Source organism: Arvicanthis niloticus, chromosome 7 (assembly GCF_011762505.2).
Source record: "Arvicanthis niloticus isolate mArvNil1 chromosome 7, mArvNil1.pat.X, whole genome shotgun sequence".
Taxonomy (NCBI): domain Eukaryota; kingdom Metazoa; phylum Chordata; class Mammalia; order Rodentia; family Muridae; genus Arvicanthis; species Arvicanthis niloticus.
In genome coordinates this window covers 41,698,573-41,721,863 of record NC_047664.1, presented here as the reverse complement: position 1 = coordinate 41,721,863, position 23,291 = coordinate 41,698,573, and the positions used below count along the sequence as shown (strand labels likewise).

The 23,291-nt window shown below is 47.3% G+C and overlaps 1 protein-coding gene and 1 long non-coding RNA gene across 5 annotated transcripts in view; one reads left to right on the top strand and one right to left on the bottom strand.

The window, feature by feature from the left end:
- The window catches only part of Jakmip1 (janus kinase and microtubule interacting protein 1), a 113,560-nt gene extending 109,520 nt beyond the window's left edge, over window positions 1-4,040 (bottom strand). For 3 of the 4 annotated variants that reach the window (XM_034509392.2, XM_076938405.1, XM_076938403.1), the window contains exon 1: window positions 3,898-4,039. The gene's annotated coding sequence lies outside the window, so the exon portion shown is untranslated. Of the gene's footprint in view, window positions 1-3,897 lie in introns of all 4 variants that reach the window. The other variant, XM_076938402.1, reaches the window with a different exon arrangement.
- A 195-nt stretch (window positions 4,041-4,235) lies between these two features.
- Window positions 4,236-15,861, top strand: LOC143443090 (uncharacterized). Its single transcript, XR_013111817.1, has 3 exons — window positions 4,236-4,543; window positions 12,931-13,053; window positions 14,874-15,861. It is a non-coding gene; the product is annotated as an uncharacterized LOC143443090 (long non-coding RNA).
- Window positions 15,862-23,291: the final 7,430 nt, after the last annotated feature.

Below are 23,291 nucleotides of genomic sequence, written 5' to 3'. Positions count from 1 at the left end.
TAGAAAGTTCTGGAAATGAATGACAGCTATTACTTCAGAGTAGGAGTGCAACTGCGCTTAGTACAACAAACTGTGCACTTAACTACAATTACTGGAATAGCCATTGTTAAATAGTAAATACACAGTTAATGTAAAAATATTTTAAGAATTGATCAGCAAATTTTGACATTAGATACAAGATATACCCTACCCTATACCCCACACTCATGGCAAAATTAAATGAGTGGCAATAAATGTATAAAGTTCCAAGAAAAAAATGAAAAAAATAAACAACACTGAGTTCCTGCCTTCAAACTTATTGGCTGTATTGAGCCTCTCTGTGCCCATTTGTTAAGAGATCTCCCTCTGGGTCTCAACAAGTTCAGAGTCACAGGCAACATGGTCCACAGGGCAGTGACCCCCTCTACCTACCATGCCACCTTTACCAGGTCCAAGCCAAAGCGGCCACAGACCATCCTGCACAATAAATAAATAAATAAATAAATAAATAAATAAATAAATAAATAAATAAATAAAGGCAGAGGCAGGGTTGTGTGCCAATAACTTTATTTACAAGAGTCCTAGCTGCCGACCCTGGTGTGGACCCTAACGCTTGGTAAGAGCTTTGTTAAACTGTTCTAAAAACCATGACATTTGCCAGTCCACTCTGAAAGTTCCTGAGAAGTGCAACTCTTCCTGGGCAATTTAGCAAAGGTGTGTCCAAGCCAGAGGCAAGAGCAGAGCACCGTCTGTCACCATCCTGTCACCTCCTGTCCTCTGGGTCACCTTCAGAATGCTGACCTCTTTTCTGTTTCTAGCCAGGGTCTTTCCTTAAAAGATTTACTTTTATTTTATGTTTTTGAATATCTTACCTGTGTGCATGCCTGTACATCATTTATGTGCTCAGTGCATGCAGAAGCCAGGAAGGGGCATAGAACTTCCTGGAACTGGAGTTGCAGATGGTTGTGAGCTGCATATGGGTGCTAGGAACCTAACCCAGGTCCCGTTCAAGTGTAGCAAATGCTTCTAATTGCTGAAATATCTCTCCAGACCCCTAGCCAGGGTTTGACCCAGCACCCAATTTCATCTCCCGAGTCCTCACTGTCCCCGTGTCCACTTCCTATGAGACTCCTGCCTTCTCCATTTTCAGTCCAGGATCCCAGAGCTACCCCTACGCCACACCTGTACTGCTGCTGCCTGCAGCCTCTCTGCCCTCAGCTGCCTGTGGAACCACATGAGCAAAGATAGCACTTCTTCAACACTCTGGAGTTGGAGGGTTGCTGGCCATCCCAGGATCCTCCTCTGAGCCTCTAACTATAGCAGCTCCAGTGGCTAGGAGGCTATTACAGCGGCATGTTTCCACGGAAAGCAGGAAAACAGTACCCTAAGTTTTATGCTACCCCTGCAGGAAGATGGTGATACACTACTGGGGTATCACACGTGGGGTAGCAATTGAGGTAGAGGAAAGCTCACTGATCTTCTGCTCCTCCTCATCACATGATCTGTACCTGCATGGCATGGGGCTAAAATAAGAGCCCTCATGGCAGAAGTGGGAGGAAGACTGGTGCTAGTCTCCTTATATAACCCTCCCTCCCACAGAGCACAGAGACTGAGTGCCTTGCCTGGAGACGCAGAGCCACTGGGGCCTGAGCTCACCTCACCCACGACTACTTCTTAGGATCATCAGCTTAACTTGAGGGCAAATGAGAGTTTCCAGCATGGGTGTCTGTTCTTTGACAGAGCTGAAGGACACATAGCTCATCACAGACTTATCATCATGACCATTTAGCAAGAGGACCACACCTCTGATCCCCAGGCAACCCAACAAAAGAGAGACACTGCCCCCCCCCCATTTATACAGGAAATGAAGACTGAGCGAGGGTTTAGTGCTCTTGCCCAAGACCTTTGTCAGAAATAAGAATCAGGTCATAGATGAGTCTAGTGGGGCCATCCCATCACCTTGGAGGAGGCCCGCTCAAGAGAATGGGGACCACAGTAATATTCAGGTCCCCACAGGAGGACTCTTAGTCAGAAAGCCCAGGTGGAAAATGCCTGTGGATTCCAAGAGTCAGACAGGGTTTAAGACATCTCAGTTCCCAGAATCCCTAGTGGGATAGATCTCCCTGAGGAGAAGCCCACACAAATCTTGTTGTTACACACAAGTGTGAAACTCTGGGAGGTACACACAGGGAGTCACACAGTCTGGCAAATCAAGAGAAAAACCAAAAGAATGTAACTCCAGTGCAGGGTCTTATTTCATGAACAAGAGTTTCTCAGACAGACAAGAAGGGAACGGTATTTTAGAGGAAGGGCAGGGGAAACCCAATTTGTGTGCAGACACGACCACGAAAGCACAAAAGTTGCTGAGACAGGACAGCAGGAAACTGGATCAGGTGGGCCAGGGAAACCAACGGTGAGGAACTTGCTGCACAATGGAAATAGTGGGACTCTGAAGATGGTTTGTGGCACAGGGAATGGCAGTCTTGTCATCTACTGGGACCACAGACCTTTGGAGAATTTTACGTTGTGAAATGGCTCAGGTGGTGAGAATTACCTCCAACTCCCACGCAGACCTCAGCAATCCTACCTGGAGCACAATCTCAGTGAACATTTTACGACAATCCTCAGCTTCACAAATGAACCCACAAAATGAGCTTTTGCACGACAGCACGCTTCGAACCCGTCCCTTCCACTTGTCCTGCCCACGTCATGGAACATCAACCAGCCCTCTGAACTGGAGAAACAGCCAGCTCCTCCCTTAGCCTTGCCCACACATCAGAAACTCCCAAGTTACAGGAGGTGACATCAGGTGTAGCTACTCTTCGGTTCACCTCTTCTGCTTAGGGAGGGTCAGCCATTCAACGCGAAAGTCCGGGGGAGTGGGGAGGGTGATGGGCCCTGCCACACTGGGAAGCACGGACTGGCAAGGAGCTCTGCTTAACTTTGGTCTACAAGGAGTCGGCCAGATGAAGGAAGGGCGTGCCCAAACTGGGAACAGCACAACCAAAGCCAAGGTCAGGGTGCCTGAGTGTGCGCTAAAGGCAGGTGCTGAACAGGTCAGCCACTAGTATCTCTGGGCTTAAAGCTCTGAGGAAAGATTAGGAGGAGAGCCTAGTGTGCTGGATGAGTAGAGAAAAGCTCCAGCCTGGCCAGTGGCCTAAAATGGAATCCCGCAGCTGGGAGGATGGAATGATGGACAGAAGATCTAGGAATGTGCAGCACAACGCAGCTTACTAACCGGAGGCCAAAAAGGTCGCCAGCCTGATCGCCAGGAGCACTGCATGGTACCCGGCAGCACCACCTAGCTGATCCTGGCTCCTGCCCCAAAGGCGGTGCGCCCAGGGCGCGCCGCCGGGCACAGGGTGGATACCAGCCTTTCTTCGCGGCGCCCCAGCCTTCTTCCCGGCGCACACGTGGGCGGAGCGGCGAGGGTGTGCGTAGCCCGGGAGCCGCAGCGTGTGCAGTGCGTGGGGTGGGATATCGCTAGGGTGTTCTCCCCTCCCGGTCACCCCTACATAGTCTGGGCTCCACCTAGGCAGAGACCCTCAGGACGAGAACCGGCCGGTCAACCACGCCCCCCACGCCACTTGCTGAGGCATGGGTGGGTCCCCTCCCACACCTCACTCCGGGACGTAAGGACGAAACGAATGGAAAGCGAGGTGGCGTGAGCTACACAGGGGAGCCACGGGGCAGTGTTGGGGAGCGCCGCCACCACAGGAAAGATTGGGGGGGATGTCTGAGGAGAGTGGGGGAAGGGAGATGGGCGGGACCGGGAGGTGGGATGAGCGGTTGTGAGGGGCGCGGAGGCTGGGGGTGGGGATCGAACAGGCAGCAAGGGTAGCGGTGTCCTCGTCGCAAGGTCCGCCCACTGGGTGCGGTGTCCCGGACCCCCTTCCTCCGCGGCACACCTGTACCCACCTGCTTGACGCTCCGACCCGAGCCGGACAGCAGCGGGGAGCCGCATTCTCCGGCCGCCCCCTCCCCGCGCGCGCCTACGCTGCTGTCGCCGTCGCCGCTGCCTTAAAAGGGACAAGATAGGACAGAAAATAAATGCATGCAAAAATGAAAATAAAGAAAACCTGGACCGTAGCCGAGGAGGCTCGGCCCGTCAGGAACCCGTGCGCGATACGGGGACAGCAGGGACCGGCGCCGCACGCTAGCGGCTGCAAATCGGTGGGCACCGGGCGCCGGCTCGCGGTGCGGCCCCGCCCCCTCCCGCGTCATCCCTCCGATTGGTGTTTTCTCCCGCCAGTCATTGGGGAGGGCGTGGCGTCCTCAGGGCCCGGAGCGAAAGCCCTCAGCGGTGGTCAGCTCCCGGCTCGGGCGAGCGTGCGCACTGGGCGGGGAAGGCCTGGATGCTGCTAGTCTGGACCCGGAGCTATCGCAGGCAAAAGCAGCAGGGGTGGGGGGAACCGTCTCAGGCCTAGGAATCTCTCTCTGACCACAGAGGCTGCCCACTGCGGGATGGTGACCATCCTGGGAAAGATGCAGCGATGGCAGGTTTGTGCCACTTTGTGAAGGAAGATAAGAAATCCTGAAGGCGAAGTGTTCAAGGTCACAAGTGGTAAGCGAAAGACCGGGGATTCCGACGATTCTGACATCTCCATCACCGAGCAACCCGCACCTACTTCATGACAATGCGATAGCAACCAGGAGGGTAGGGTTTAGCTAGTCAGAGATCCATTGGTTAAGTGTAGGTCTACAGATATGTATTGAGGACCTACTGTGTTGTTCCTAAGATCTAAGGACAACGTAGTAGACAAACCAGCAAAAATGGGGAAGAGCATCCATGCCAGGGAACAGTTTTTAAGACAATGGGGCATATTTGATAACCTAAAAAAGACTGTCTCAAGGCAGAGAGGAGACTGAAAAGGTAAGAAAGAAGGAATTGGGCAGAGGCCAGCACCATGAAGTTTTATGGACTGCAAGAAAGCATTTGGAATTTACCCTGAGACTTGTCTCACCTTGGAAAAAACTGCTATCAGAGTCACTTTTTAAATATACCAGTCAGGATAAACTCTGTTGAGCTGCATTAACAAACAAGCCGCAATCTGCCAGAATCTCACTAGCATGTTTCCTGCCTGCGCTATTCATCCTGCTTGAGTCAGTGGGGCTCTGTTGATGGACAGCTGTGACAGGCCACGCTTATGAGATTGGGTCAGAAGGAGCACAATTTACAGAGCAGTGTAAAGAAAAGGAGGCCTGATACAGGTGTTTGTAAAAACCAACTCTTCCACCTCAAAAGCACCTCAAAATAAAAAAATGCTCTTGCATTTCTCTGGCCAATGTAAGACACATGGTCATGCCTGACTTTAGGGAGGGCAGGCCTTCCCAGAACTGTGGCGGGAAGACCCAGAATGTTTGTGAGGGACTCCAAGGACATCATTAACAGCAGTAGGCCAGTTGTAAAGAAAGCATGGACTGAAATGGGGGCCTGGTGGCAACAGGAACAACAGGAAGGGTGATGTGGTGGGAGCACAGCCAGGAAACAGCAGCAATGAGGTGTTTCAGGGATGATCAAAGCCCTCCCCTCCCTTTCCAAGATGACTTTCTTTAGAAATAAGACCTTGGCAAGTCTCATTAATTAGGATGAGCTTATCCTAGAGTATCCTGGCCCCTCATCCAGTCTGACTCCTGTTCCTATGGGTGCAGACAGAAAGGACATAGTTGGTGAACCTGAAGGCATCGCCAGAACACCAAACATCAACAGCCCAACTTGGGAAAGGAGCAGCGGGGAGACCTCTGAGAACCACAGGGGAGTTCCTGCAGAGGGGCTTGAATGGTTTGAGGAAGCCATTCTAGCTTAGAGCAAAGACAATAAGTTTCTGTTACTACAGCCACTGAGTTTGCCCTGATTGGATACATGTGTATCAGTTACAGATTGCATTTGGCCACAAGTTATCTGAAGCACTGTTCTGCAGTATGTTAAATTGTTTTTTCTCACTTAAGAAACCCAAGGCAAGCCAGCCCTCACTTTCTCCTGTCCTCCCCTCCTCAACATGGAATTTCCTTCCTAGTAGTGTCTTCAAGATGGCAAGGTCACGCCCATCTTCCCTTTCCTGTCTTCATTCCTGTCAGGAGAGGGAGATTGAAATGCACACATATCCCACAGTTCTTTGCAACAGCTTTTCTGGAAACTCTCCCAGAGGCACCTATTTGATATGTTTGGCCAGAACATCATTGCACAGCCCCTGTGACTCCAGAGGAGGATTTCTTTTTTATTTAAGGGAGCATTTTTTTTCAGATGCATAAAGAAAAACAATCCCACAGGGTTCTGCTAATGGGTAAGAGAAGAAGAATGGATTATGAACATGTCTGTATGGTGCATGAGTTTCATGGTGCCCAGAGCTTCTAAAGTCAGGAGCCCTCCTTAAGAAAAATAAGAATTACAAAGTTCTGTGCAAAAGACAATATTTATTTCTAAAACTTTGGGGTCATAGAGATGGTTCAATGGGTAAAGCACCTGTCACTGGGTCTGATGATCTGAGACCCACATGGTAAAAGGAGAAAGGAAAGGAAAAAGCCAACTCCCACAGTGGTTCCGACAGGACTGCAGGGAGATACACACACACACACACACACACACACACAGAGAGAGAGAGAGAGAGAGAGAGAGAGAGAGAGAGAGAGAGAGAGAGAGAAACACTATACATATAAACACAGACACACATACATTATAGATGCATAAACACATGTAGGGACATATAATTTTACATATAAATGTAAATTTATTTCTATTTAGAATAACAGAATATAACAAATTTTGTTTTATGCAGCTAAAAACCATAAACATCACAAGACACAAGACTCAGAAAAACAGTATTAATTGAATTAATTGAATTAATTACTTAGCTGACAGGCAGCCACTATTATAGTATTTATTTTTTGGTCAGTTTCTTCTTCCTCTTCTTCTTCCTCTTCTTCTCCTCTTCCTCCTCCTCCTCTTTTTTCTCCTCCTCCTCCTCCATCTGTTTTGAGTGACTTCATGGGATAATGATTTGGTAACATTTTTCTATGCAAAAAGCATAGAAATCGATCATTCAGAGTTCTGTAATGAGAGTAGATAAAATTTTTTGGTTGGTTTTTGTTGTTGTTTGTTGTTTTATTTTGTTTTTGTTTTCTTGAGACAGGGCTTGTATGTGTGTGTATATCCCTGGCCATTCTGGAATTCATTCTATAGACCAGGCTGTCCTAGAACTCAGAAAGATCTACCTGCTTGGATTAAGTCATGTGCCACAGCCACCACCACCATGCTCCAGTAAAGGAAATTTTGATGCAGATAAAAAGGTTTTCCTGACTCAGACTCATTATGAGTGATATGCATATTTTCAAGATTGTTTGAAACCTAGGGAAGACTTTCCCTGAGAAATGAATGCTTAATGTAAAATTATTTATTTATTTATTTATTAGAAATACATGTTTACAAAGGGTCTCACTGTCTTTGTTGTATTTTGTTATTCTAAATAAGAATTAACTCTCTCTTTCTCTCTCTCTCTCCGTGTGTGTGTGTGTGTGTGTGTGTGTGTGTGTGTGTGTGTGTGTATGTATGTATGTGTGTGTGTATACTACCATGGAACTTGGTTCTCTCCTTTTGTAATATGAGTCCCAGGGATTGAACTCAGATCATCAGACCAAGTGTCAAGTGCTTTTACACATTGAACCATCTCTCTAACCCCCCAATTATTTAAAATAAATATTCATCTTTCACCTAGATTATAATTCATATCAGTCCCCCTGCTTCCACATTCAGAGTTACGGTATACTGAGCATGTGACAGCATGTGTGCCTATTAACTCTCGTGAGGAGAAGCATCTATCTAATAGATGCAAGCAGAATGTGAGCAGCCCAACACTTCCCATCCTGGGGCCCATCCCTGCCACCCAGGAAGAAAGAAGCCAAGTGCCCAAGCTCCCCCAGGTCCACTGGATGATAAGTCACAGTGGCAGACCACGGCTCTGTGATTTTGCAGTGCTCTCACCATTCTAAAGCCTGCTGATCCTGGCAGTGTGCATTCACTGGCTCCCAGGTCACCTGGAGACTTGGGTAGCTTATCTGCTAATCCTGGCCAGGGTGTCACACCAACAGGAAATGAAAGTCACGCAACACTGCAAACATAAAACCATGAGAGCCCACACATTCATCAGGCCATCCCCCATGTCAGAAGGGGCAATGCTTAACTTCTCAAGCTTGAAGGTGAATTTGCCCCAGTGCCACCATGTGGCTGCTGCATAACCCTCAGTTAGGCCTGGTGAGAAAGGTGCCACCATGCTATCCTAATAAAGAACAGGAAGCTGGGCCCAAGGAGCAAGCACCTGGGGACACACCTAGTATCCAAAACTGCACCCCCGACACTGTGTTGTATAGCAACCAGCCCTGAAGTCCAAGGCTCAGCCACACCCAGTGTTCCCAACAGAGAGGGTCTTCTGAGAAGTTCAGAGAGCCACCCTGTGGCAGGAGGTCCACACCTACAGGAGAAGGAGTTCAGAGGATCCAGAGAACGAGAAAGTGCTTGGTAACTGTGGGCAACTCTGCAGTTACCTCAAAATAGAATGGGCTTTTTAAAAAAATCGATCATCCTTTGATAACTTTGAAGGTTATTCACTGAGATTCTGGTTCTACACAGAGGTTTTTCCTGGGCTAGGGAGGGGTGGGGGGGTGTAGACTCTCCTCCAAAACTTAGGAGTGTCACCCTAGGGAGCATGTAAGCCTAGCTTGCCCCTCAGAGTCAGATCATGTGGCTTTATCCTGGAAGCTATGGGTCCCTCTGCCAGGACACTGCTTCCTGGGTTGTTGCCTTTGAATGGGTATAGTTTGCTTTCTATAAGTCTAATGGAAAGATTTTAACAGTGTAGGCAATTAGAGAATGAAAAATGAAGGCTACCTTCAGTCTTACTTCAGTCCCGGGATAGGTTCATAAACCCTTGGTGACCTTGGCTCAATGGCTCTCCTTGTGTGCAAACATACTTTCTGTGAAGCACAGACTCTCCCATCACACCCTGCAGTTGACCCATCTCCACAGCCTGGCTACTTTTGATTTTGTTTTCAGTACTGGGGGCACTAGAATGTCAGATACTCCAGGCAAGTGCTCTAATGCTGAGATAATAGCCATATTTTTCTGGTTCTCACCCTGCACACACATCAGCACCTCAGGAAATTCCCTCTGGTGCTTTAGGGTCTCTAATTCATCTTCTGATAGGCTGGGCTCCGCACTGCTGTGCACTTCCTCTTGGTGGCCAGCATCTTCATTATTGCCAGCCAGGGTCAATGGTGGGAAACACTCTTCCACACATGCCAGAATTTCTGTTTCCGGGGAATGTCTTCCTAGAGACAGTGGTCAGTTTCTGGGTTGAAGTTTGTTTTTAATAGCTGTTCCTAGGACACTGTAACATGTCTCTTTTGTTTTCCTAGTCCCCACCATCAACCCATGTCACTGTATGCTGCAGTGTCACCAGAAAAGGGTTGTCTGTCCTTGTAAGTTATTTTGAAATAGTGTTTTGCATTTTCGGGGCTGGCTTTAAACTCACTGTGTAATCAGTAGTGATACATTTTCTAAAACTATGTTTTGCCTTAAAAGAGATTGAACTTTCACTGGACCTTGCATCCAAGTTAATGATATGCCTTGGGATGGTTTAAGACTATGCTCTCCTACTGTGTGCTTAGATGTGAGATTAACCTCCCTTTAAGGGAACAATGTAACCAAGCTGACTATACCTTTTACAAGCTAAGCAAATCATAGCTTTAATCTTAACTTATATACTCTTCCATGCCCGAAACAATGTATATGTGTACGTTGTGGTCATAATTTTCAGAAAGCAGCCAATACATTAGAAGCAACCTTAGCAAATATCCCATAAATGTCTAAAGCAATATCTAGATACAGGTTGATAACATCTGTTTGCAGTTTGCAGTTCTTCTCCGGGTTAACTGGGGTTAACCAAGTAACTTCTTTCTTTGTAAAATCCTGTTAATGATTTTTGTAAAGAACTCCTCATCTTCATTTTTCTTTCATATTTTGTTTTCTGTGTTGTCAATAAATACAGAAACAAAGCTCTTTGCTCAGGGCAGTCACAAGAAGGCAACTTGGACAGGACGGACAGACTGAATATATGCAATAGACAGACTGCAAACAGACAAGTAATAAGGAAGTACAAGCAGAGGGAAAACACTGGGAGAGAAGCAGAGAATGCAGATCTGGGCTAGTGCTTGGTAGAATTCCTCTGAGAGGGAGAGTCTGTCTTCATTCCCTATTGCTCTTGCAGAAGACCCAGATTCAATTCCCAGCACCCTCATGGTGACTCACAACCATCTGTAACTCTAGTTCCAGGGAATCTGGTGCCCTCTTCTGACCTCAGAGAGCAATAGACCCTTACATATTTAGAGGGGGCATGAATGGCTAAAGAGATGCCTCAGTGGTTAAGAGTACATGCTGCTCTTGCAGAAGATCTGCGTTCAGTTACTCATGCCCACACGACTACTCAGAACCATTCATAACTGCAGCTCCAAGGAATAGAACCTGACACCCTCTTCTGACCTCCATACGCACCAGGCACATATATGGTGCACAGAGATACTTTCAGGCAAAACACTCATACACATAAAATAAAATAAATCATCTAATAATTTAAAAGTTTTATAAAACAGTTGGGTGACAAAATGTGATCCCATAAAGAATCTTTATGTGGAAATTTTCCCTACCATGTGGCCTATTACAAGAATACCAGGAAAGACATGTACCAAACACCTTCTCCAAAGGCTGGTTAGAGGCTTCCAATAAAGCCAGTTCTGCCTTGAAAGTAAAAAGAATGAAGCCAAAGATGGTGAGGTCATACTACACACGTCAGCAGGTATGAACCCAAGGCAGACCCAAAGGTGTTGCCATCCTTCTGTGTCTGTCCCTCATGGCAGTGAGGTCCTGTTGCCCTTCATGAAAGCAGGGGTAAGACAGGGACATGACTGTAAATTTACATGCTCTTGTAAATCTTAGTGCATCCAAGCGTATAGACTATGGCTTAAGGGACCAGCATTCACATACACAGGAGGCCTCATCCCTGTGCCTCTCTCCTCAGTGTGTTGTCTTTCTCACTCCATGAGTGGAGAGTTGTGGCTATAAATGTAATCTGGTTTTTTTTTTTTTTTTTACTTTTAACTTGATAATGACCTTTAAAATCCATAATTTTGTTGGTCCCTGTGGCTAGAAAATACATCGTTTTAAACATATTGCAACAAGGCAACTTGAACATTTGGGTTTCTGACCATGGTCTTCCAGAGCAGGACACTTGATCTTTGGGGTAGGCTCTTGAGCAGAGGACTGAGTTACACACCAACAAAGCACGGCAGCATCTTCAGCCTCCACCCCAGAAGTGCCAAAGTGTCTTCCCCATGTGATGTACCAAAACTGTGTCTCTACAGGGAAAGCAGTAGTACTCCCAGGGAGATCCGTAATTAAATGTGTCTATCATGGGAGTGGGGAGGGCTGTCGAGTCCGTAGGGGTATAAACATCACACTGTACAAAAAGCCCTCCAAGGTGGGCATGGCAGTTTATCATGTAGCAGCTTTGGGGGAAATGTTTGCCGTCCCCCAATTGTATCCCCCACACATTCTGGATGCCGGTGCTAGGCTGGGATCTGCTCCACACATGCCTTCTCCCATAACCTTAGGGGTTCCTCTGTGTGTGAATGAAAACAGGGCCTTCAAAGTAGTCAATGCTGGCAGCACTTTTCTCTGATCTGAGATTCTGTGTTTTAATAAGTTCTCAATCTTGAAGCAATAACAGAATACATTCCCATATACCCTCAGGGTGCTCTCAAGTTTTGTTTTGGTTTTCCATCGCAAAGATTAACACACATAGAACTGAGGTTTTGTTACATTTTTATTTATTTGTGTGTGGGTGGGGCACATATGTATAGGTCACAGGACAACATTGTGGAGTCAGATCTCTCTGTCTTTACATGGGTTCAGGGATTAAACTGGAGTTTCCGGGTTTCTAAGCTTTTGCAGCCAGCACCCTTATCTGCTGAGCCGCCTCTCTGACCCAGAATTGAGGTTTGTGAGGAACTAGGCCAGCATGAGTCTGTCTTTCCCTGGAAGAAATTAACAGCAGTACCAGCATGTACAACTCCATCTTGTGCCCAGACTGTGATACACACTGAGTTCCTCTCACACAATTCTGCTTATCTCCTGTCGTTCGTCTACTCTGTCTCTTGCCACGCGGTCACACCCACCATCACAGCATGTCCCCAGCTTGTTCACTTTCTCAGGGCCTGGCAGCTATTCTTAAACCTTTGCTCTTCCATATACATTTTGGAATTTGCTTGGCAATTCTGCAAAGAGCTTTGATAGAGTTTGGTCACCCCTACATTGAATAGATCACAAATGAGAACTAGAGAGGGAGAGAGCGAGAGAGTGAGAGAGCTAGAGAGCGAGAGAGAGATCTTACAGATTGCACCTCTAGGTTGTGGATCCTGCCAGCATAGGCTCCCTCCTTCATTCTTCTCTCTCGTTTGTGTGCATGCATGGGCATGTGTACATGTTAGTGTCTATATAGGGTTCATCTACCTTGATTTTTGAAATAGGGTCTCTTATTGCAACCTGGGACACACCAATTAGACTAGACTAGCTAACTAATGAACCCAGAGATCCACATGTTTCTGTCAGTGCTGAATTACAAATGTGCTGAACCCTGGTTTTTATGTGGGTGCTGGGAACCAAACTGAGGTCCTCGTGATTGTATGTATGTGTGGTGTGTGTGTGTTTATTCATGTCTCTGTGTTTAAATGTGTGTACATATGTGCTTGTATGTGTGGTATATGTGTGTATATGTGTGTATATGCTCGTGTCTTTGTGTTTATGCGTGTGTGTGTGTGTGTGTGTGTGTGTGTGTGTGTGTGTGTAGGCTGTAAGTTCAATGTTGGATGTCTTCCTCTACAGTTCTCCATCCTCTTTTTGGACAGGGTCTCTCACTGAACCTGGAGCTCACCAATTCATCTAGACATCCAGAAAGACCCAATGATCATCATGACTCTGCCTCCCCAGAACTGGAATTACAGACACCATCACCATGACTGGCTTTTTATGTGAGTGCAGACTCAGGTGTTGTGCCCACACAGCAAGCACTTCGGTGACTGTGCCATCTCCCCAGCTCTGTTTTATTTTTGACTTGCCCACAGGTGTATGTGCCATGTCATTGAATATTTAATTTGTGTGATCGATAACCAGTCTGTTTTCACGTGCTCCGTTGACTCATTTATCTTTGTGTTTAGTCAACTCATGAGCCAGTTTTTAATTGCTTGTTTTTCTTATTGAACAGCAAGTATTTTCACTTTTATGTTTTATGTTACATATTCGTACACCAGTGTGATTTCTTTAACCAAGTCTCTTGTCTTTTTTTTTTAAGTCATATCTTATGCTTTTGCTATCATATCTCAGAAATCTTGGCCTAACCCAAGGCCACACCATTTTTCCCCATTTCTTCCTGTAAGTTTCCCCACTTTAAGCTTTTGCATACAGGTCTGTCATTCATTATGGAGAATTTTTTTTATAAATGGCCCAAGGGTTGACTCAAAATTGATTTACTCATGTAGTTATCTAATTGTCCCAACACCATTTGTTGAACAACACTCTCTGTTCTCTATGAATTTTCTTAGCATCATTGTCAAAAAAAAAATCAATCTTCTAGACGTGTATGGATCTATTTGAGCGTCCCCTGCTCCATTGATCTGTCTCCATGATATCAACACCATGCTAATTTATAAGACTCTAATGTTTTAAGCAGTATTTCTTTGGCTGCTTTGGTTTCATTTCCAGCAGTCTGGAGAACGCACATTCATGTGTGTGCATGTTCAGGGGTTGTTGAGCTCTTTGATCTTTGTCTTCATCGGATTTAGATACATGTCTCCTGAAAGCGCCCTTCCAGCCACCTTCTGTTTCAGCTTAGAGGGCTTCCATGCTGCTCTCTCACACTGCTCATGACCTGTGTAAAGCTAATCCCGAGACAGTTTAATTCTGAGGTGATGTCCAGTTCCAGAAGACCCATTGTTCTTCGTTTCATCTTTATTTCCTCACTGGTTCTGCCTTTCTCTCTAGCCCCACACATATAGTCCCAGCTTCTCCACAGCCTTAGAGGACAGCTCCTCCTCTTCCTCCTCCTCTTCCTCTTCTTCCTCTTCCTCTTCTTCCTCCTCTTCTTCTTCCTCCTCTTCCTCTTCTTCCTCTTCCTCTTCCTCCTCTTCCTCTTCCTCCTCTTCCTCCTCTTCCTCCTCCTCCTCTTCTTCCTCTTCCTCCTCTTCCTCTTTCCCTTCCTCCTCCTCCTCCACCTCCTCCACCTCTTCCTCTTCCTCCTTTGCCTCCTCCTTCTCCTCCTCTCCTTCCACCTCCTTCCCCTTTTGCTTTCCTTGAGCTTATTCCCCCTTAGTTAATGTTTCAATTTCCCCTTTCAGAGGACTTCATGAAGCCTGGGCTGACCTTGAACTTATGATCATCCTTCTTTAACACCTCCCCCCTACCCCCAGTACTGGGATTGCAAGCCTACTCACTTTATTCAGTACTGAGGATAGACCTGGAGCTTTGTGCATGTTGGGCAAGCCCTCCTCTAGCAGAGTCGCATGTCTAGCCCTCTCTTCATTCTCCTGTTTCCTTATTTGTCTAGTGGTTTCTGATGGGCGCCAACTTTATGATTTACTTACCAAGTGCGGTTTTTGCTTTCTTCCTTTAAAGGGTGTCTGGTGTTTTGTTTTGTTTTGTTTTCCCTTCGGATCACTTATTTACTTCAAGATCAGCTTGATCTTGTTTGTTTTGAGACGGAATCTCATGTAGCCCAGTCTGGCCTCAAACTTGCTGTATAGCTAAGGCATGTACCACCACGTCTGACTCAAGTTAACTGAAGTGTTTATTATAGTACACAGCTCCCAAGGATGCAGCCACAGCTGACTGGATCTCCTGCTTTCACTGTGGTGGGCTGGGACATCATGGCAGGAAGACCATGGTAGAAAGTCGCCTACCTCGTGGCAGCCAGGAAGCAGAAGGACATATGAAGGGGCTGAATACACACCTGCTCTTCCAGGACTTCTATCTGAGGACCCACTTCCTCCAGCTCAACCCCACTTCCTCATTTCCACCCCTCCCAAAAAGGCCATCAGATTACAGCCGGTGAAGGAATGAGTCCACTGACAGAGCCCTCAATCCATCCTAAATGTCTACCTTTAAACAGCCTTGCATTGCGGACCCAGGGACAACAAAAAAATCACTAGGGCACACTTCCTCTCTGAGACATAACATAAGCCCATCAACTCTGCAGAAGCAGCTAAGATGCTTGGTGTGCTCTTCCCACACTGACACTTTAAAAGTGTGAGCACTTTTAAAGTGAATTCTCAAACTCCCCTACTCACATAATAGGCATGATTATCCCCCACATCGTAAGCAACAAAATTGAACCCCCAGAGACATGAGGCTGACAGCCTGAGAGATGGTCCCAGACTGCCAGGCTACAGGGAGATTATCTTGATGTAGGTAGCCTCAGAAATTCACACGAAGAGCCCAAGAATCCCTAGGTTCCTACCTTGTTACCTTATGGTCACCTACCACAACCTGAACATGAATAGGCAAACAGGAAAGGAATGCCTTGGGAAGGGGTGTGTGTGCAGAGGAGGGGGCAGGTGTGTGTGTGTGTGTGTGTGTGTGTGTATGTGTGTTACACCAAAGCTTTAACAAGAGCACACACACAGGGACACTGCTCTGAGCTTTCTAATTCCACCACCAGCCGTCATGTATCATGTGTTCTTAGGAGATCAGAAATATAAAAAGACATATAAATAATTTAGAAAGGAGGCTTCTACAGACAGCTCCCTGTTGGCAGCAGAAAAAATCTGCGAGCAACCTGCCCCCCCCCCCGCACCGGATGGGGCGGAGCTTCCAGCCCCTCAGACCTCCCACTGCAGCTTTCTCTAAAGCAGGAGCTTGAAGCAAGGCGCGACCACACCCCAGGACCATAGAGCTGGAGACTGCGGACCTCCGTTGCGGGGGCGCTGCCCAAGGGAACGGTGCTGGACTTTGTCCTGGGCGGCCTCTGTCTTGAAAGCCAGGCTTCCCTGGGGCAGGAGGGAAATGTTCTCGGGAAGGAACAAGGTCCCCAGGCCCTAGCACGTGATTAGCTCTGCAAAAGGGGGAGGGGTCCTTTGCTCCGTGACTACCAACTTCAGCGGAGTTACCTAGCTGGGTAGCCTCCAGGGCGTGGGAGCTGTCCGCCACCTGGTGCTGAAAGGGACAAGGCAGATTTGAGATGGCCTGCTGCCAGGCCGCAGGGCAGGTCACGCCACTGCTTGGGGAGGGCAGCAATGCGCAATGCTCGATTGTTTCGTGGCACGCCCACAGAGCCCTGGCAGAGGGATTGGCCCAACCCAGGGTTTTAAAAGGCGTTCGGGACCTTGAACTTGGATTGGAGCCCACATCCTTACAATTTTGCCATTGATGTTAAAATTGACATTGGAAAGATTTGGTTTCTTCCTGGAATTTTCCCGTATGCAGGTGCCCCGCCAGTATTGAACGGTCCCATGTTTGGGGTGTACCTTAGAGAAGACAGACATCCCTTGTGCTGCCTGCCTCCTGGGTGTCAAGCAGAGGAAAAACCAAGTTGTTCTTAATGACCCCCTCTTGGCAACCCCACCTCACAAGTGAAAAAAGAAACGGGCCTGGGAAGTTGTAGCTGGTAGGTAGAAGCACTGGCTTAAGCTAGACTGTCCTTTTCTAAGGTGTGGCCACTGCACTGTCCAGCTTCTCTTCAGGCCTGGACTCCAGGGCAGGCTGCACCACTGGAAAGCTTAGGCACTTGAGGGTTTGGGTTTACCCAAAATTAAAACAAGAGAATTAAATAGGCAACTGTTTATTGTATTCTACTTTCTTCAGGCCACATTGCTATGCACACTGCTGTTTTTCCTCATCTGTGTACAGCCTGGCATATCCTCATACTAGTCTGTCCACAGAATGAATGATAGGACTAGGGCAGCCAGACATTGTGCTGTGTTCTGGCTCTCATCAAGCTTAGGCTCCTGGGAAAGTGTCAAACTTGGGAACAAACAGCCAGGTCTTGTCGGAGTAAAAGTCCAGGACAGGGTGAGTAAGGAGAGAATTTCTATTTGTCAGTAAGGTGCCTGGGGAGATGTGGGGAGCAGGTCTGGGGGAAGTATTTGTCTGTCCCTGGCCACATCTATGAACTGGTGTCTTCTGTCCAAGGAATATGCTTGTGTGTTAATATAGTAAAGGAATGGAGCTGAGATTACACAGGACAGGCAACTTGAAGAGTCTGATCATCCTTTTGGTTTAATTTGGGTTGACTTCAGTCTTAGGGTTTTCATTTCTGTGAAGAGACACCATGACCAAAACAACTCTCATAAAGGACATTGAGTAATTGGGGCTGGCTTACACTTTCAGAGGTTCAGTCCATTATCATACCAGCAGGAAGCATGGCAGTGTGCAGGTAGACATGGTGCTTGAGGAGCTGAGAGTTCTACATCTTGATCCAACTGGAGTCAGGAAAAGACTTCTCTCATGGGTAGTTAAGAGGAGTGTCTCTTCCACACTGGGTGAAGCCTGAGTGTAAGACCTCAAAGCCACCTACAGAATGTTACACTTCCTCTAACAAAGCCACACCTATTCCAACAAATCCTAATAGTGCCATTTCCCATGGGCCAAGTTTATTCAAAACTCCACAGTTACCACCACTGCCTCCTCCACCACTGACGCTGCTGCCTTCTTTCAGAGCTAATTTCACAGGATGGATGAGCTTCAGGCTAGAGATGTAGGGCTAGACATCCTCGAGCAGTTGATGCCAGGCTGGGATGCCGGGGATTCATACCAAAAGTGGTGGGAATTGCAGAGGCCACAAGCATACCTACAGGCACAGAGGCAAGGAATGCTTGTGGAAGAGGGTCCTACACTGCTGGGGGCAGTCCTGGAGAGGGGAACATTCCATCAGTCTGTCCGTGTAAGTTTCTTTTCTCAATGCTGTGACAAAATACAGGGCATAAGCAACCTACAAGAGAAAGAGTTTATTTGGGGTCAGAGTTCCCGGTCATGGTTCAATATGGTGGGGAATTCTTTCTAGCAGAGGTCTGAAGTGAATAGCTACATTGTATCTATAATCGGGAAGCAGAGAATGATGACTATTGTATCAATCTGTAATCCCAGCGCATGAGACCATACTGGCTACATTTAGGGTAGTTCTTCCTACTTCAATTTACACAGTCTGGGAATACTCTCATTGAAACACCTCCAAACACATATATGTTTCTATGGTGATTCTAAATCAAGTCAAATTGAGCATGACAATTGACCTTAACACCACCTGTATCACAGACACACCCATTAATTCAGCAACCCAGCTCACTACACACATGCAATACTGTGGAGACCATGATTGCTCTTTGCATCTGCCACTGGGATGTAAATGCTCTGGGGACCATGAGGACAGACATCATGGTACATACTTCCTGCAGACATACTTTGAGTACACTGGCACAGAAGGCCCTTAACACATTGGCAGCCAAAACCGCAGCTCGTGGCAGAATGCCTGTGGTGCCAGGGTCCAGCAAAGTGCTTGTAGGGCCAGACTCACTCTGGGTCTTTGGAAGGGGCCACGGAGAAGCCCAGCCTCCAGTGAAACCATTATATGCTGCTGGACCAGGGTTCTGCCTTTCCTACCATCCCCTCTACCTTAACTTCTGAGCCATACTCATGAGTTACAACCTAAACCCAAGATTCCAGAGAAACGCAAAGCATAGTTTCAGCCACAGACTCCTTGGATTTTCATGTGCTCTGCTGTATGGGAACAGAAAGGGAAGAGAAGGCCAGGCCTGTCCCAGAGCTCTGGTTTGTACATGGCTATTTGTCCTGTTATTTCCAGAAGTTTGAGTCTGTTCTTTTCTGCTTTTTAGTACTCTCAAAATGATTGGCAGAGAACTGGCTTCTGCATCATGGCTTCTTAATGGCATGGTCATGATGAGGTCACCTTTGAGAATTGCTCAGTACGAAGGGCCTTGCTGTGGTATAGGGTGTGTGGGAGGCAGGTCCTGGACTGGTTGCCAGGAGACTTTCCACCTGTGTTCTTTCCACCTGTGTAGTTCTAGGCGATCTGTGCCTCCGTTCATCTTAGTCTTCCCATCTGCATATCAACTCATGCATGTGGCTGGGGAGACAAGCCATGGTCATGTGTGCAATTGACCCCAGCTATGCAAATGCACTTTCCACCTCCTTCCCTTCCCATGAGCAAAAATGAGGCCATTGTTCAAGCCTGCCTGCTTTGTGGAGTGTCATCTGTCAGCTTGACCAACCTAGAGTCGCTTGGGAAGAGGAAATCTCACTGAGGAACTTCCTCTATAGGACTGACCTATGGGCATGTCTGTGAAAAGTTTTCATAATTGTTAATTGACGTAGGAGGGCCTACACCACTGTGCTATCTTTGGGCTGGTGGAGGGTTGTATAAAAAAAGTAGCTGAGTGTGACTTTGAGAGCAAACCAATGGTTTTCTGCTTCGGGCACCTGCCTTGACTTCCTGCCTTGGTTTCTCTCCATGATGTAATCGACTGTAGATGAAAGAAACCCTTTCCCCCACAAATTGTAGTGGGTAGTGTTTTATTACAGAAACACAAACAGTTGAGGACATATGAAAGCATACACATTCAGTATGGCCCATTATTCTGATAGCCTTACCGTGCTGCCTCATGACCCAAGGTAGCTGCTGAGCACCGCCATTCGACCTTCTCTCCATCTCAGGAAAGAGATAAGGATTATAAAAGATCTCATGTCCTAATAATTACATTCTAGAGGTTGAACACCATACTTTAGTTTAGTCCAATTGGCCAGAATTTAGTCATTGGGCCCTACTGCCTACAACAGATTCTGAGAAGCATATTTACTTACCCTAGGTGACTAACCACATGACCATCTAAAATTCAGGACTCATTTGTTCCTAAAACAAGGAAGACAATAGCCAGATTGGGCTTCTCAGCCCACAGACACCTAGGTCCAAGATCAGGCCTATCTCTGTGTGGCAGCATGTGACAGGGGAAGGGTGTTCTTACAAGGACACAGTCCTACATATAAAATTAGGGCCCCATCTCTAACTTTAACTATCTTCTGAACATCCTATCTCTAAATGATGGAGGGGAGGGGTCAAGGCTTCATTTGGGGAAACAGAATTCCATCCAAAGCACAGTGGCAGTTCAAATGAACTCGGGGCCTCACTGCAGCCTGAGCTGTGATATCTGGAGGCATGTCCCAGGCTTAGCAGTGTGCTGTGGTTCTGTGGAAAGCATCCTCGAAGCTCAAAGAAGCAGAGCACTCCACATCCTTGAAAAAAGCATCATCCACATGGCAGGGACCAAGGCCTAACCTTCCAAGGAATTTGTAAAAGTTTGGAGGCCACAGCGGCTCCCCAGCCGTAACTGTACTCACCGTGTGAGCTGGAGTCCAGATCTCCTGTGAGTGATGTGGAACACTGCATAGATTAAAGCGTCTCTCCCTTTAAGACGGGCCCGGGCTCCTCACAGAAGCCCGTCTGTTGGTTTTTACCGTGTTTGTTCAGCCCTGAGGGTGACAGGGAAGGAGGCCCCCCTTGGCACTCCTGTTCTGTGGCAAGCCCTTCACACACCCAAGCACATGTGGCCCCAGCTCCTTCAGGCCTTTTTCAGTGGAAGCTGCAGACGTAACATGCTGGCGTGTCCTGTGTAGCAGGGCTGAGGCCGAGCCAATCACTATTCGAGCCCAGCTTACTCTGCATTTGTGAAACAAAAGCCAATTAGTTGGACTGAATGCCCTAAATGCTCTGTCTGCTACAGTCTGAGCCTAATGTATGTGCTGGAGAGAATCCAATCAGGTGCATTCTCTGGCTCCTTGAATCTGCTCACCTCCAGCTTTCGCTGCCGTGGTGCTGGCTGCATTCTTTAAACATCTTTGCTGTTTAATCTGCACTGTCTGCTTTCCCTTTCCTGTTGGTGCACTCTAGCAGGTGACTGCTGTCCACAGGGAAGCGCCCTTTGCCTAGCGATGAGATGATGAGCTCACTGTAGAACGGGGCAGTTTGATATAAACCCTACATGAGAAATTCAACAAGAATGAAAAGCCAAGAAAAACATCCCACAGACCAGTCTCTGTCTTGGTAACTATGGTGTCTGGGCAAGCTAAGGGAACACTCAGGAAGTGTTTTAATCTTAATGGGAAGCTGAGACAAATGGCTAAGAATGGCTCAAGGAAAAGGCTTCTCCAATTTCATTGATTGATTGATTGATTGATTGGACTATTGGAATATGGAGGGTGACACTAAAGTGCATAGAACTGCCTTGGAAAGTATCTGAGGAGGAAAAGAGGTGGATGTATATGACCCAGGGAAGAAGGGGTCTGATCCAAGTTCCATGTGGAGTCCCCTCAGAAACAAAGGCTATGAGTGCAGGCTATGTGTGTGTTCTGGGCACTGGGCTTGACAGTGCCACTCAGGGACCGTGTCATTGCATCTTTCCATGGCGTGGAGTGATATTAATATTTACTACTGGTGGGAAATAACAGACTCAGGAGTGTGGGAGGGTACGTGTGTTGGGAGGAGGCAATCCTGTTGATCCTGAACTATAGTCAACCACTCTGAGCTCTCCAAGGTGCTGAATGTTTCTCCCACGACTACACAGACCATGAGATGATGTTTACTGAGCATCTGTCATGTTTGTGAATCAGATTGTGTTTGCTGAGCACTTACTATGTGCCTGGTACCTGGATACCTGTGCAAAATTACCTCATTATCACACATGGTTCCTACCCTGGTTCTTTGCCTTTGCTTGACCTGAGCTCTGTTTGTCTGCTCCTGAATCTTCTGTTGCCATCCTGACCCATGTGTGGCCTAAACAGTTCACTCCTTTGTTCTCTAGCACATATGTCCTGGCCATGACAGCACCTTGTGACTGGCCTGCCAGGACCCTCATTTGCTTCCTGCTCTCAGAAGGGAGCATCTGGCCCCTGGAATGACCCAAAACCATTATCTATATACCATAGCCTCTACTAGATTCTGAGCACCATAAAACTGGGGCCTGTGTCTTTCTGAGTCAGGAGTAAAAATTTTGGACAGACCCTCACTCTATAGCTCAGGCTTGTCCTGAACTCAAATGAGCAGGCTGCCACGGCTTCAATTTCATGATTGTGTTCTTACCTCTGCCCCCTCCCCAATGCTGGAACCATGGACATGTGCAACCCTCCCCAGCCTGGGTTGTGCCTTGCCCAGCCCTGTGTCCTCCACATATGGCACAGAGTTCCAACAACAGTGAGGGCTCAGTCACATGACTAATGGACCTAGAAGTAAGATTGATGGCAGAGAGGCTTGAACTTAGGGCGTCTATTCCTGGTGGCTTCTGTGGAGAGAGCCTTGTCCCACTGTGGTGTCTGCTTTCAGGAGTTCTTAAGTATTAACATCCTGGATCCTCCCTGTAACCCACAAGGTATGGATACCTTGTGGTCTTCATTCTACAAGCATGGAAGCTGAGCCATGGATCCGAAAACAGTTACCTGGAAAACAGACCATCCACTTTCACTGTTCTAAAGTGGGGTTTGACTGCTGTAAACTTAGTGAGTTAAGACGAGGCATCATTTCCTGACTTTATCCAGTGGCTCCCACACCCACTGAATGATGCTGAGTGGCCACTGCATCTCTGTGTCCTGTGATCCCTTCAGGACACAATTATATTTGCATGGCAGGGTGGCTGGAAGGTCTACACAGCACATGGAAAGGACCCTGTTGATACACCACCACTGGTACATGCTGTTACTCATGCATACTCTGGTATTACTGACAATCTTGGGGACTTTTCTGTGGATTTCTGTTTTAGAAAAGGCAAAGGAGGTAAGACAGAGGACAAAAGAAGCCTCAGGAGGATCCATCTGTACCCTGTGTACCTACAACGGGGAGCATTGGGGACGATAGGCCAACCAGCTTTCACCTGCTTGTTTCAGCCCGTGACCCTGAGGCTCGGGGAGTCTGTGCAGGTTAGGTTGTTCTGAAAACTACAGTTAAGTCTGAGGCTTTGATAAATGGCTTGTATCAAAGGTGGGAAATGGAATGGGGTATGGGGCGGGTTGGGGATCCAGGTCTGCCATCATGTCATGTGGGTTGACCTTCATCAAAGCTCAGCTTCCTTCCCTGTTAGGCTGGATAATTTTGTGTCAACTTGACAGAAACTAAAGTCATATGGGGCGGGGGCACCTCAATTGAGAAAATGTCTTTATAAGATCTAGCTGTAGGCAAGCCTGTAGAGTATTTTCTTAATTAGTTATTGATGAGAGTCCC